The sequence below is a fragment of the Sceloporus undulatus genome, chromosome 4 (genome assembly GCF_019175285.1).
Source record: "Sceloporus undulatus isolate JIND9_A2432 ecotype Alabama chromosome 4, SceUnd_v1.1, whole genome shotgun sequence".
Taxonomy (NCBI): Eukaryota; Metazoa; Chordata; class Lepidosauria; order Squamata; family Phrynosomatidae; genus Sceloporus; species Sceloporus undulatus.
The window spans coordinates 212,334,103-212,349,155 of NC_056525.1; the positions used below are offsets into that span (position 1 = coordinate 212,334,103).

Consider the following 15,053-nt stretch of genomic DNA (forward strand, 5'->3'; position numbering starts at 1 on the left):
GACTTTCAGCCATGTGAGCACTTGCAATAACAGCAGACACCTTATATTTGTAGAGGAACCAATAGAAGACTTTTTTTAAACTGAGGTTCATTCCTCTATAGTTCAGCTAAGGTCAAACATCTTGCACTCTGATGCTCCTCACAAAACTGCAATTTTTTTTGCCATTCTCTTATGTTTTATCACTACATTTGCAAGCTTAAAGACAAAGTCCATCATGATATTTGAGTTGTAGAGGAGGAGGGATAATCCAAGTACATCACCTTGAGCTCATTGGTGGAAAGGCAAGAAATAAATGTAACCAATACATAAAAATAAAATTACTGTCTGTCTACGCTTGGTGGGTATGTTCCAGCTTTGGACACAGGGTGGCAGTATTACACTGTGATTATCTTTCAGTATTCAAAAACAATTGCTGGGTTTTACGTAATGCAAATAAAAAGTCATATTGTACAGTATACTGAGTATCTTAAGTCCTTTTTTATACCTGTGATTTCCCATGATTTTTAAATATAATTTCATCATAGATTAATGTTAATTAAGCACTGACCATTTTCTTGCTATAACAACACTTAGGTGCTGAATCAAAGAAAAAGATGTAAAGTTTCCCCCTCCAGAGAAACTGTGACCATCTGCGCCTTGATATTAACTTGGCAATGTGAAAGAGAAGTCTAAGTTTGTGCTAAGCAAAAGAAGCCTGACAAAAACTGCTACATCAGCCATTTCACTTTTCTTATTTTTGGGTCAAATCAGCAAAACTTTATTCCAGGTAAAGACTGCAAAGTCATCAAGAAACTTACATCTTTCAAAGTGATCCTCATTTAGATTCGCTGGTGTTAAGAGAACATTACTCTCTTTCTGGCCTGCAAAATACAGAAATAATCTGCTGCAATAACACCCGGAAGCCTTACAGAAAACAAGAACTTCATCATAAAACCTCAGATAAGAAGCAAGAATGTGGCCAGATAGGAACAATTCTTATAAAAGGCATGCAAGAGATAATCATTGAAGCATATACACTCAGACTGCCAATGCCTGATTTAATGCTTTTCCTGTTTATTAAGATGCTGCAGAGTTATTTCAAATCCAATTTACAATGCTCAGTGGACATGTGTGAACTGTAGCAATGAAGTTGCTATAAATTCTTCCTGTTCCGTCATCTTCATATTTGATGTCAAGCAAATGAGGCATGTTGGCACATCCAAGTAAATTGAATGCAAGTACATGAATATCATATAGATAGACTGGTGTGGCCATGCATGTATACCTTTCAAATACAAATTCATTAATGCAACATCCAATGCCTTATTTTTTTATTTTTTTTCTCCCTTTAGCTCCATTAAAATTCTCTTGCTATTTTTATTCTAGCAGGACTATGTAATTATACAACAAAGAAAATAAATCCTACACTACCAGTTCTGTGACTTTAACTAATGTGTCTCTTTAACTGATGCACCCTTTCTGCCTCCTCAGTTGTTTCATCACCCAACACTCTCTTTCAGACAAGGAATTTCCTCCGCTGTCCTGAATTCCAAAATTCTCCCTCTGACCTTTGCAACCTGCTCTATATTCTGTTCATTCCATTTAAATGTGCTTGATTCCACTGAAGATTTGTGGCAGACAAGCTAACAGCCTTTTCCTGCCATTTGTCATGAATAATTTTCTTTCTTTCTCTCTTTTACCACAGTTGATGCACAGTGTTGAAGTTCACAGTTCCTCCCCACCCCCCATATTATTATTATTTTTAAAATACAGTTCAGCCATTCAACTGAATAAAGATGTAGGGCTCATTCACACTACATAATTATCACACTATTATTCCACTTTTCTCCTGCCCTAAGGAATTCTAGGATTGGCAGTTTTGTTGTTGTGTGCCTTTAAGTCATTTCTGACTTATGAAAACTCTTCGTCATGGAACCTAAGACAAACTTTTCATAGCAAGATTTGTTCAGAGGGAATTTGCCTTTGCTTTCCTCTGAAACTGAGTGTATGACTTGCCCAAGGTGACCCAGTGGGTTTCCATGGCTGAACAAGGTATTTGAACTCTGGTCTCCAGAGTCATAGTTCAGTCCTCAAACCTCACCACCATGTCAGCTCTCTATTTAAAGAGGGCATTTAGAATTTCAGCCAGAACAATCCAGTCCTTACCAAACTACAAATACCAGAATTCCACAGAATGGAACCATGGCAGTTAAAATAGAATAATAACACCATAACTGTGTACTGTTAAATGAGCCCCTGATATTTATATGTCTGCATCTCACATTAAGCTTAAGTTCCAAGCCATCAGAATGTCAGTTGTATCTCATACCATTGACTCAACTCATTTAACATTTTAAAAAACCTAGTTCTTTCTGATATAGTATTTTTGCCCCTTATTTTTAGTTTTTTAAAATAGGATTTTCTAGAAAAAGGATATTTGGTTGTATAAACAAGGAAAAGGGAACTAGGGATAAGCAGCCAACTTCAGCATTGTCAGTACATTCTTTTTATTCATAACTTACTGTTTTCAGATCTTTACTTGTTGAAGAAGTCATTCTCCTTTCCTTTTTCTATGTGCTCTTTGACAAAGATCCTCTTTGGGTGCTTCTACACTTAAGTAATAATGCAGTTTGACACCACTTTAACTGCCATGGCTCCATCCTGGGTTTTGTAGTTTGTGAGGCAGGGAAGCCTTTGTAAAACAACAAATCCCAGGATTCCATAGGATGGAGCTACAGCACTTAAAGTGATGTCAAACTGCATTATTCCTATAGTGTAGATTCATCCTTACTTCTACCTTGTCCCTTCTTCACAAGCTGTTGAGAGCGCTGTGCTTACAGTTAACTCTCAAGTTCTTATTTTTCAATTTTTCCTTAAGGCAAATACCATTCTTTTATATACAATAAAATAAAGAAATTCTGTGTTTAATGATCTGCAGGCATATCTTTCTGTTTTAGAGATACAAAAATGTTCTCGTCAGATTCCAATGGAACAAGATTACTCCCAGTATGGCTCATGCAAGGTAGTGCTATATGAGCAGTGCATCTTTGGTAAAATCTATATGGCAGCATGTTCTAAGCCTATCCTGGATTTACTACAATGTATTTTTAAGCTGGGTCAGTCCCAGCCTGCCACACTGTTTTTTAGTCCAACTCTGAGCTGATCTTACAAGCTACATGGCTTGGCTTTCAAGTGCAAATTATGAGTAAAGGTGTGTGCCAGTAGTGTGTGCCTCATCTGAATGAAATCGGAAACTGTCTTGGCCACATGGACGGGAGACAAACTGCAGCCCCAGTGAAACAACAGCAAAACTGTTTATGTGCATGTGCACTTCTCCAAATAATATCTTGAATATTATATATATTCGTATATGTGCATATGTGTAGATTCAATCATTCATTTCTTTGAATGATTGGTATTTGTTAAATGGTCGACAAATCTGAGCTCTGGTTATTTTCAGCACACTCCCAGCACACCTCTTTCCTCATCCATGTCATTCTGCTTTTGGAAGTGCAAACTGTGTAACTGGAAGTGGAAGAAGAACAGGAGAAGGTGGGAAGAACAATCACCCACTTTTTGTTTATAAATACTGTTTTAGAACAGTGTCAGGTGTGGGGAATTTGGTGATCTGTATTGCTGCACAATCCCAGGCTGGAAATTTGTAGAAAAGGTAGTTCCCACAAAAAAGTAAAAATAGCAAGTGATCTAAAATGTGTCCCTTGGTGCAGGATCAAAACTGAAACTAAACTGGGCATAGTAAGATCTGTGCCTAGTTTCGTTTCATTTTTGATCCTGTACCATGCCGGATGTAATGTGATAATACAAGTTCAGTTTATTCAGACCACAGTTAAAAATGGAATTTACTTTTCTTTTTGGTTACAAATGGTGTACAGAAGTCCTGAAATGAAAACCTGAACGATAAGGAATCTATCTGGTTTTATAAATTTATGACGAGCAGGCAAAAATATACAAAGAGAAGAAATCATCAAGGTTTGCAAGGCAAACATTATTTTTTCTAATCTTCCACAGGGCTAAGTAGCCAAAAAAACCACAACTTATTCCTATAAAAAGAACTGAGAACAGGAAACCAACACCAGAAATTGCCATGATCTGATGACACTTCATGTAGTTTTAATTAAATTGTTTCTGCTAATATAGTCTTTTTTGAAACAATTTTGGAATGGTAAATACCTTGCCTTAAACATTTGCTAAAAGAAAAAGTGATTAAAAAATTCTGCCCCCCCCCCCCCCAAAAAAAGGCTTTGGGAAAAATTAGCAAACCCCCCTCCCTTTTTCTTAATTTTATTCAGGCCTTCCGTTTCTAGACCATTTTGGACTCTCTAGTTTAGAGCACATACTATGAATACGTCTTCCATAATACCTTGGTATGGAAAAGCAGATTTGGGGAAGAAAGAATGTAGTTTAGCTGTGTCACCTGCAGTCAGAGGTGGTACAGGCAAAACACAAGTTTACTGCGCCTTTGCGAATATTAATTTCCATGCTATGCTAATTAAGGCCTATATTGTATTTCAAAAATCTAATCTATTAATAGAGTTTTTAAAAACTGTTTTGAGCCTGTTTTGTGAGAACCAGAGTGGTGTAGTGGTGTGAGTGTTGTACTATGATTTTGAAGACCAGGGTTCGATTGCCTGCTCGGCCATGAAACTTATTGGGCAACCATGAGCAAGTCACATGCTCTCAGCCTCAGACACGAAGGCACACAACAACAACAACAACAACAACAAACTTTCTACTCTTTTTTTCCCACTTAGAAAAGTAAAGCGACAAAGGGAACGAGGACAAAAATCAATCCCAGAATTGGGGGCAGGGGACACCTTGCAACAAGCAGCAACATGGAAAGAGGTAGCTTGATTCTGACTAGGAAAATGGTGAGGGGAGAAAAGGGTTAAATCAGCCCTCTTCTTTGATAATGCTTGAGAAGAATGTGAAACACACTGCAGAGTTATATTTCAGCAGGTCGGACCCAGTTTTGTGTCTCCTAAACCCTGATATCTACAGTTTTTCCACAGCTTCTAAAACATTGTCTTGAAAGGTATGTTACTTAATTCATTGTGGGGATAAAATTGAAATGGAATAGTAGTTCAGATAACTTTTCACCTATTGGAAATGTCAAGGGATTTCAAAAATGGATAGCAGAAACTTTGCATAGGTTTTCATAAATAATAATAAAATTGATGTATTGTTTCTTGCAGGCTTCACTAACCATGTGATTAATGTGTATAATACAGCATTCAGGAACTGAAACCTTACCTAATAACTGACTGTAGCAAATGTTATAGCCTAATTACCACATTACAGCCACTTGTTCCCTTCCTCCCCCTTCTTCTCTCATCTTCACACATTGTTTTAGGGTAAGTACACTTCGGTCCTATGCATTTGGGGTTCAATGGGACAATCCTCAAACTGTCCACAGTTTCCAGGAACTCTGCAGTTTGCTCAATACCACACTCTGTCAAAAGATACTCCATGCTGTTGGATCTAAACTGTCCAGACCTCTGCCAAAAATGGAAAAGCATGAAGCTTGGAAGGTGTGATCATAGGAGATGTGAGAAAAAGAAAGTGAGCTGAGGATTTCCTGTAAAGAAAGCAAACTTTGACCTCACAGTGGCCTCATTTGCCATAAAAGTACAAGAAATGCACCCAGTGCATTGATGTGCAAGGGTATGTAAAGTTACATGGGAGGGATACATGCTGAGTTTTTCGTTTATTTATTTATTTTGTTATATGTATGTTTTTGTTCATTTTAAAAAGCATAGAAATGAAAGCTCCCTCCATGGAATTTTTCAGTTGCGACCACGCATTTTTGACAGCTGACATTTCTGGAAGAGCTAATTTAATCTGTATAAAAAATTGTTTGCAAAAGCACTTGGTTGTACATAATTTTATCTGGCTAATTAGAACCATTGGAAATGTTTATAAAATGTGTCATTTTTCCAGTTTTAGTTCCAATAGCGTAAGTTATCACTGCCTACATTCTTGCTTCGGTATATCCATGACTACGTGTGCCGTCTTCTCTCTAAGGTTGATCTGTTTCCCTAGCAAATATTATCCTTGGGATATCCCATGACAGTAAGTACAGCATATTCTCTGGCTGTTTTTCTGAGACAATTGAGTAATCCCTTCTATGTCCCTTAAGATATAGAATAAGATTTGAACTACTAAAACTGTTCTTAACACATTAGAATCCTTGAATTCCAAACAGAGTAAATATCAATTTAGAAGTCTCTATAACCATGAAAAAGTCTCATTTAAAAATACTTCCAATCTAAGAAGAAACCGCCAGAGAATATGCTGTACTGACTGTGATGGGATACCTGAGTCCCCCCCCCCCCCAGCAGTGAACTCAATTTAAAGTAGCAATTACTAACTACATCATTTGTAGTAGAAAAAGTGCTAATTTGGTAATAGTGATCTACATTCCTACTTTAGCACTACAAATACTTCAACAAACTTCATGCCTGCAAACAGACATTTGACACACAGAGATACTGTGTAAATAAGACTCCTCCCAAGTTTTTACACATTTTCTAAATTCCATAACTTTATTCAAAGCAGGAAACCAATTCAGTATGTAATACAGCCTGTACTTGTTTGGCAATAGCACCAATACTGAAAATCAGCAACAACGGCTGCAAGAACTCTACATAAAAGTTTCGAAGTACTAAATTTTAAATTGGACAAGCACTCCTTTACACTGGCATGTATATTGCTTGATTATTATGTTACACTTGAGAATATATGAAGCCATTCTATAGAAAACATTTTTTGAGATAATGTAGAAATTGTAATCTTGGTGCAATCTCTGTGACATTCTATTCAGAGATTATTTTTATGAGGGAGTTAAGCAATTCCACTGTGTCTCATGTATGTCTAATGGAATAATAAATAAAACAAACTAAATTCTAAATCCTTTTTTTTTCTATTTTCCACTGCACTGTTCACTTTCTTGTCAGTCTTCCTCATGCAGAAAGGGAATTATTAAACATCTGACTATGTCCAGGAAGACAAAGTGAATAAAACTAATCTGCAACCCAGGAAGAATGGTTTTAAAGTAGTGGGTTTTCCTCCACAGAACAAATATCATTATAAGATCTAATTATCTCCAACAAACACAGTCTTAGAAATCTCCACAGCTAATGAATATAAAGCCTTTCCTTCTAAACTTAATTGAGTTGTTTCACTCAAGATGTTTTAAGTGAAGGGAGAAGGGGGCTGTTGTGGTGGTGTTGGTTTGCCTTCAAGTTGTTTCTGACGTATGGCAATCCTGTGGCGTATCAAGTTTTTTTTTTTTGGCAAGATTTGTTCAGAGGTGGTTTGCCTTTGCCTTTCTCTAAGGCTAAGAAAGTGTCACTTGCCCAAGGTCACCCAGAAGGAGTCCATGGCTGCAAATTGATTTATTCTTCTGATAAACATAATAATAGCCACCCACCTCTCCTGCCAGCCTTCCTTCCTGAATAGTATATTTGTGTGTATCTCTAAGTGCCTTTAAGTTGCTTGTCAACTTTTGCCAACCCTATGAATTTCATAGGGTTTTTTTAGGCAAGGAATTCTCAGAGGTGGTTTACCAATTCCTTCCTCTGAAAATATAGCATACAGCACAAGATATTCATTGGTAGTCTCCCCTCCAAGTACTAACCAGGGCTGTCTCTGTTTAGAACCCTTGGTCTAAAAGATATTAGCATACATTCTGACCAAAGAAAGAAAATAAGAGGAGAGTTTTAGAGTTTGTTGTTGTTGTTGTGTGCATTCAAGCAGACTGTGACTTATGGTGACCCAACAAAATGGGGTTTTGTTGGCAAGATTTGTTCAGAGGATTGTCATTGCCTTCTTCTGAGGCTGAGAGAGTGTGACTTGTCCAGGGTCACCCAGTGGGTCACCATGGATCAACAAGGATTTGAACCCTGGTCTCTGCTGTCCTAGTCCAATACACATGCCACTACAATATACTGGCTCTCATATTATGTAAAATATCATGTAAAAGATCTAAATATGTTAGAAAATCCATCTCTTTCTACTGTCACTGTACAGAACAGGGGGAATGCAACTTACAAAGTTTTTAAGCAATGTTTTCTGCATCCTTCCCTCCCTCAAAATCCAAGTGTTAAAACCTTGGCTTTTCTGCACGCAAAACTTGTGCTATCCCCTCTATGCCCCCTCTCCAAGTTTTGCCTGATGTTCACAATTTTTATGAGATACACACACACACACACACACACACACACTTTTGGCTTTTGAGTGATTTGCATAGCTGGCACCAAAGAATTCTCCCTTGTCAATGCAAAGTTTTGGGGAAAACATGAAATGTACCCAAATGTAGCTCATCTCCATTAAAATTCTTGCATACATGAGAGGATTCAATCCCAGCTGAAGAATAGGAATACTACTTGTCATTTTGTAGTGTTTCAATACTGTCTTGACAGTTAAAATATACTCCTGTCTGACATGAATAGTTTCATGGCTGTATTTACCTTATGATTAAAAGATACCTCTGTGGCACTTCACATCTCTTGTAATATTTTATTGAGTGGCAAACTTTGTTGTAGGGATGATAGATATTTTAAGCAGCCGAAATGTCTGAATTGTATGCCAAAGATAGAAGATCACTAGTTGCTTTGGATGATGTCAAAATACATGGCATGTTCATTAAGAATGTTAGAGCCCTGCTGAATCAGACCAAAGATCTGACTGGTATAGCAATTTGTTTCTATTCAGTGCCAAATAGGCACCATACAGGCCAGACAGTTTGTTACTTTCAAATTCTTCTTCCTAGAAACAGTAGTAAGTTTTAACACATAGTTTGAAAAAGTTCCATTTTGAAGTTATCACTCACAGAATCCTCTAGACAGTATAGATGGTGGATTTCCCATGCATTGCTTCTGATGAGAAGGCCTTATATTTGCTTGAGCAGAGCTACTGAGCTAGGTGCAGTCAGGACCAGCTTGGAGGTAGCCTGTCAAAAAATTGCGATCCAGAGAAGTCAAACAGGAGCTGCAAATGAGAAGCTACACATGGCTGGTTTTTTTTTTAATTAATTAAAATATACTCCACCTTTTTTAAAAAAGCAGCTGAAAAAGTGTGATGACAGAGGACTCTCTGCCAAATTGGGACTTTTGAAACATATGATCTTTCAGAGAAAACAAAATGCATGAAAGGAAAACAGCTGTGGAGGTGGAATTCCAGCACAACTGTGGTGGCTAGATAGATACTGCACTGCCGTGCTGCTAGAAAAAAGTCATGTATGTGCGCTTGATGCATTGACTTCTGAGATCTCAGGGAACATATTCATTCCTTGAGACCTGGAGAATGTAAGAGGCAGACAGGATGGTGGATGCAACCATGACTCTCATATGTAGGATAACAGCTCTGTTGCAAATACGGAGAATTTTCCTCCTTGGGGGAAGGAGGGCAACAGTTTGACAGAGATAATTCTTTGGAGGATCAGAAGATACCCTTTCATAATTTTTGCCTGGAAGGGAGGGGTCATGCTTGTAGAAGATTTTATCATTTGGCATATAGACAGTTGGGTTTGTGATAGCTGTGTAGATTTCATGGTGAACTGCTTGCCTGGTATGAAGGTAATGGACATTATAAATAATAATAAATAAATAAAATTTTTATTTGTACCCCGCCCTTCCAAAAGATCAGGGCGGCTAACAAAATGCACCAAAGTGCAAACAGCATACAAGTTAAAAACACATATAACACAAACAGCAATCCATAAAAACAATAAAAAACCCCTTAGCCCAACCTCACGGCCACGAGAGAGGAGGGAGGCCCACAGGATATTTAGTCGGGGAATGCCTGATTAAATAGGAAGGTTTTGAGACCCTTCCTAAATTGGGCCAGGGTGGTAGATGAGCGGAGCTCCGTGGGCAGCGTATTCCAAAGGGCTGGGGCAGCTGTGGAAAAGGATCTTCTGGCTGTGACAGCCAACTTAGCCCCAGGCACCTTCAGGAGTTGCTGCCCAGATGTTCTGAGGGTGCGAGGCGGAATGTACGGGGAGAGGCGGTCCTTCAGGAATCCTGGGCTCAAGCCATTTAGGGCTTTATAGGTAATAACCAACGCCTTATATTGAGCTCGGAAGCGGATGGGCAGCCAATGGAGATCTTTAAGCACAGGTGTTATGTGGCTGGCCCTGGGAGCGCCAGTGACCAGCCGAGCTGCCATGTTCTGCACCATTTGTAGCTTCCGAGTTTGGTATAAGGGTTGCCCCATGTAGAGTACATTACAGAAATCCAGTCTCGAAGTTACCAGAGTGTGTACAACAGTTTCAAGGTCCCTCTGGGCCAGGTATGGGCGCAGCTGGCGAATCAGCCGAAGCTGATAACAGGTACTCTTGACTGTCGCATTCACCTGAGCAGTCAGGTGAAGGGACGAGTCAAGAAGCACCCCCAGACTGCGCACGGAATCCTTCACGGGGAGCGTGACCCCATTCAGGACAGGTGGAACCACCGACATTCCTGGACCAGAGGAACCTATCACTAGTACCTCCGTTTTCTCTGGATTAAGTTTGAGTCGGTTTTCCCTCATCCAGCCCATTATAAGACAGTGATGGGGTGGAGTCAGTGGTAGCAATACGTGTTGGCTATTCCATTCAAGCCTTACTTTGGATTCCCCCCTAAGCAGCTGGTAATCTACTTGTGTGGACAGAACGCTTGGCTAGATAGACCTCTAGTCTGATTCAGCAAATTATTGTGATAATGAACACAATAGTGCTTCCATGTTACTGTTGCTCAACCAGTGGAATATGAAGACATGCTGGTTTTGCTACTGAAATTAACAGATGCCAACATAACTAGAAGCCATGTGGCATTCTCCTCCTCCAGTCTGTCCTGTGATAAAAGGCTGAAGGCATCCTTGCTCTCACACCCAGATCTGTTCTAGCACTTAGGTAATGCTTTCAAACATTTTCATTACAAAATGCTCATCATGTGCCAAGCAACAGGTGTCATTAGTTTGTGGAGGATAAATGGGAACAGAGTCTGTAAAAAGACCTTAGGATTTAGGTATATTACTAGAGCAAACAATCTGCTATACTCTTGTAGGGCTGTCTCTTGTAAATAGACAGGCAGCAAACAAAGGGGGAGCTTTACAGAGTTTAAAATTAGAAAATTGCCTGTGCATTAACAGGCTTATGGCAAGGTTACTTATGGCACATTTTCCTTTAGGACTCAGCAGGCATATACTGCAACATATTGTGTCAAGCCATCTGCTGAACAGGCAGAATCGATCTCACAGTCTGTGTGTCCTGCTTCGCTAGCAGATTTACCCACTGTGACTTAAAATACACACATGCAGAACTGATGATTAAAAACAGCCAGATCTGATCTCTCTGGGAAGGTAGGGGAAGCTTAATGCTTTTTGAAGGAGAAAAGAAGATGAGCTATGCCACACAAGTCATTTCAAGAAAGATATATTCTGAAAGATTTGCTGTTTTCTCAATCAGCTTACAAATCTGGGCTTCAAACAAAATTCACGCAGCAATTACTATAATTGAGATGTCAACAGCATTTTAAATGTACACGGTTCTGTATAAATACTGGCTAATTAAGGCTCATAATTATTGTGCTCAATGAAGAAAGGATCATATTAGGAATACTGCAGCTTGCCTTATACTGATTCAGACCATTGGCTCATCAGGTCTGGTATCCTTAATCACTGATTGGCAACAGTTCTTTGGGGTTTCTAGCAGAATCTGAACCTGGAATTTTCTGCATGCAAAGCAAGTGAAGTTCCATTGAGTTACAGCCCTTCTGTTTTGTTTTTGTGGGGAGAAAGATGTGTGTATATGTGTGTGTGTGGGGGGGGGGGGGTTAGAGGAAACCAAACTAGCTATACATGTTGGTCCATGCTGAATAATAGTGGATCTGCTTTCCCTTTTCCAAATGTCTATTACTTAGAAGTCTTGTTGATTACTTTTCAGAGACAAACCTGTTTCAAATGCTTAATCTAGATCTTGCTATGTAGCAGAAACCCATCTTTAGAACACTCCAAACTGTACTGCAGAAGGTGGCATTTGTAACTTAGACTTGGCCAGGAATGATGCTTGGGAAAGGGTTTCTCTTTTCCTGGCTCTCAAATTTAAAATGAAGGAGGAGTTGGAGAAAACCCTTGTAGTTGGTTCTGAGGAAATCCTACAGTAGAATAGGTGCTCCAATATCAGGAAGAGTTAATTGGGGCTCTGTCACACCACACTTGCACCAGGCTTCATATGCAACTAATGTTCTCTAAGATAATAGAAAAAAATGTAATAATAATAATAATAATAATAATAATAATTTATTTATATGCCACCTCTCCCGCAGGATTGGGACTTGGAGATGTCTCATTCACAGGGTAGCCATGAGTTGAAGTTGACAAGGGCAGCTTGTAATTCTGAAAAACACTGTAATCCGGCAAAAAGGATTGGGTTAATGTTGCTTGTGCATTGTGATGGTGTTTATAAATTATTCTGTGATTTTCTCCATAGTTGTAAAAAGGAAGGAATTTATCAAGACAACTGGTGCTTTTGATGCTAGAATGATGGTTAGTCTGTTCTGGCTTTTGGCTCATATTTTAAAAAAGTTATCCAAGGTGCTAATCCCTGTTTCCATTACAGATACAGCACCTTGTGTAATTCCTTTGAGGTTTAGTGGAATTTCTCTTAAATGGAAATTTGTAGGTATCAGGCTACAAAATTGTCTACCATTGAAATTTCTAATGGTATTGTACCTACCAGCAACAATTAACAGCTAAGATGTGTGCTTGGAGAAGGTGTAGGGCCATACTTACCTTGAAGCAATATATTTTAGGATTACTTCATTAATTTTGTTTTATGATCCTTTTGTTTTATGATCCTCCATGAATAAGTCATTTCATACATATCACTGAAACAGAAAAAAAGTAGAATGCATAACTGGTATATTCATCAGAAACTACTTGACGGCACACCACCCTCACCAACAACAAATTCCAACTCCAGCTTTTATATTTGTCTGACCAAAATTAATAAAGAATCTCTTACTTCCAGAGCATGGAAATACTATTTTTTTTTGGATTACAACTCACAGGATTCTCCAATGAACATGAACACAGGCAATGGAATAAAGACACAGAACTACCTATGTTTTGATCAGGCATCACCTAGAATACTGTCTCCAATTCTGGGCAGCACAGTTCAAAAAGTATGTTGACAGAGCATGTCCAGAGGAGGGTGACCAAAATGGTGAAATATCTGGAAACCATGCCCTAGGAAGAGCAGCTTTGGGAGCTGGGGATGTTTAAACTGGAGGAGAGAAGGTTAAGAGGTGATAGGATAGTCCTGTTTAAATATTTGAAAAGATGTCATACTATGATTTTATGATTCTAAGGCGGGTTACAGACCGCCCATTTGAGGCGGTCTGTACCCACCCCCCTCCCCGGTGTATCGGGGCCTCAGTGGCCAGAACGGCAGCCGCTGAGGCCCCGATCCGCCGCTTTTCAGGCTGCGGGGAAGTGGCAAAACGCCGCTTCCCCGCAGCCTGAAAACGGGTGTCCCTGGGGCTTCAAGCGGCGGGGAGGAGGAGAAAGGGGCCGCTTGGCCCATTTCTCCTTTGGTCCACTGGGCGCAGCCGTCTGAAGACTGCACTCAGCGGACCAAACCAGGAAGGAGCTCCGAAATGGAGCTCCTTCCTTTTCCGCGCTAAGGGCGCACTAAGCATCCTGGTGCAGAGCGAGGACGTTACTTCCGCGCCATCCTGTATAGAGGCGGCGCGGTCATGATGTCCTCATGGCGGCGGCCGTGTGGAACGGCCGCTGCCATTTTGTGCGCGCTCCGCGTATCCTAGGGTTGGGGGCGTCCGAAAAGGACGCCCCTTTTTAACCCTAGCACGTGCGGAGCGCATACTGAAGTGCCCATTTGTAACGGGCCTAAGTTTGTTTTATGCTGCTTCAGGGACCAGCACTGGATTCAAACTACAGGAAAAGAGATTCTACCTCAACATTAGGATGGCCATCTCTCAGAGGTGCTTTGATTGTGTATTCCTGCATGGTAGAAGGAGGTTGGATTGGATGGCTTCTGTGGTCTCTTCCAACTCTATGATTCTATGTATCTTTAAGGTTAAAAATAAATAATAATAATAAATAAAAAATTTTATTTTTATACCGCCCTTCTATATAATCAGGGCGGTGTACAACATTATAAATTACACAACAAGTACAGTTTAAAATTAAAATACAACAATACAAAGCGTTAAAACAATCAAACCAGCTTGCCACTGCTGGCATGGGGGGGGGGGAGAGAACTAATTGGGGCATATGTCTGGGAATGCTCAACTGAATAGAAAAGTTTTAAGCCCCTTTTTAAACTGGGCCAGGGAGGTGGCCGAGCGGAGCTCATTGGGCAGAGAATTCCAGAGGGTCGGGGCCGAGATGGTGAAAGCTTTCCTAGACGTGGAGGCTATGTATTATGAACCATGCAGTAATATCTCTCTTGGACAAATTTCATCTAAAACACATTAACTCCGCATACTTGAACATGGCTTTTGAATGCTGCGTTAGCAGGATGAAGAAATCCCAAAGGCCAGCTTCTAACCCAGAGGCACTGGCAGCTGTGTTATTTAGAGAATTATGTATCCCTAAATAACCTCAGAAAAATCATATCTACACTTCTATTATTAAAAAAAACCTCACCACTATCATAAACTATATAGTATAACACTCTTTAAATATGTGCATTTTAGGGCAGAAAGCCTTTCTTCACTCTTAACTCAACTGCCAGCTATTCAAAATATCGTTAAAGCTCTGTCTAGACCTTCCATTACCATGTCTTGAGTCTTAGACATGCATAAAATGGATTATGCATATAAATGAAGTCAGACATCTAGTAGTATGCATAATAGTGAACAATAGAAATGGGGAAATATAAAATATACATCTGATTCTCATCTATCACCAAATTATGATAATCCTGCTTCATGGTTTCTAATTTAAAGTTATATTGTAAAAAGATGCATATACAATTACTGTTAGTAGAAAAATCTTAAAAGAGAAAATAGTCAAAAAGATGCTCCCTGCATTTCTACAATTCCATCATG

General features: G+C 39.4%; 1 protein-coding gene across 12 annotated transcripts in view; it reads right to left on the reverse strand.

Moving 5' to 3' along the window:
- PAG1 (phosphoprotein membrane anchor with glycosphingolipid microdomains 1) overlaps window positions 1-15,053 on the reverse strand; it is a 110,617-nt gene that overhangs the window by 24,169 nt on the left and 71,395 nt on the right. For 3 of the 12 annotated variants that reach the window (XM_042464751.1, XM_042464754.1, XM_042464757.1), the window contains 4 exons: window positions 12,772-12,866; window positions 12,295-12,385; window positions 8,831-8,950; window positions 798-860 (listed from right to left, as the gene is read on the reverse strand). The exons of 1 other annotated variant lie outside the window; for it this stretch is intronic. The gene's annotated coding sequence lies outside the window, so the exon portion shown is untranslated. Of the gene's footprint in view, window positions 1-797; window positions 861-8,830; window positions 8,951-12,294; window positions 12,386-12,771; window positions 12,867-13,953; window positions 13,965-15,053 lie in introns of those variants that run through there. 8 more of the 12 variants (XM_042464756.1, XM_042464758.1, XM_042464753.1 and 5 more) reach the window with 8 other exon arrangements.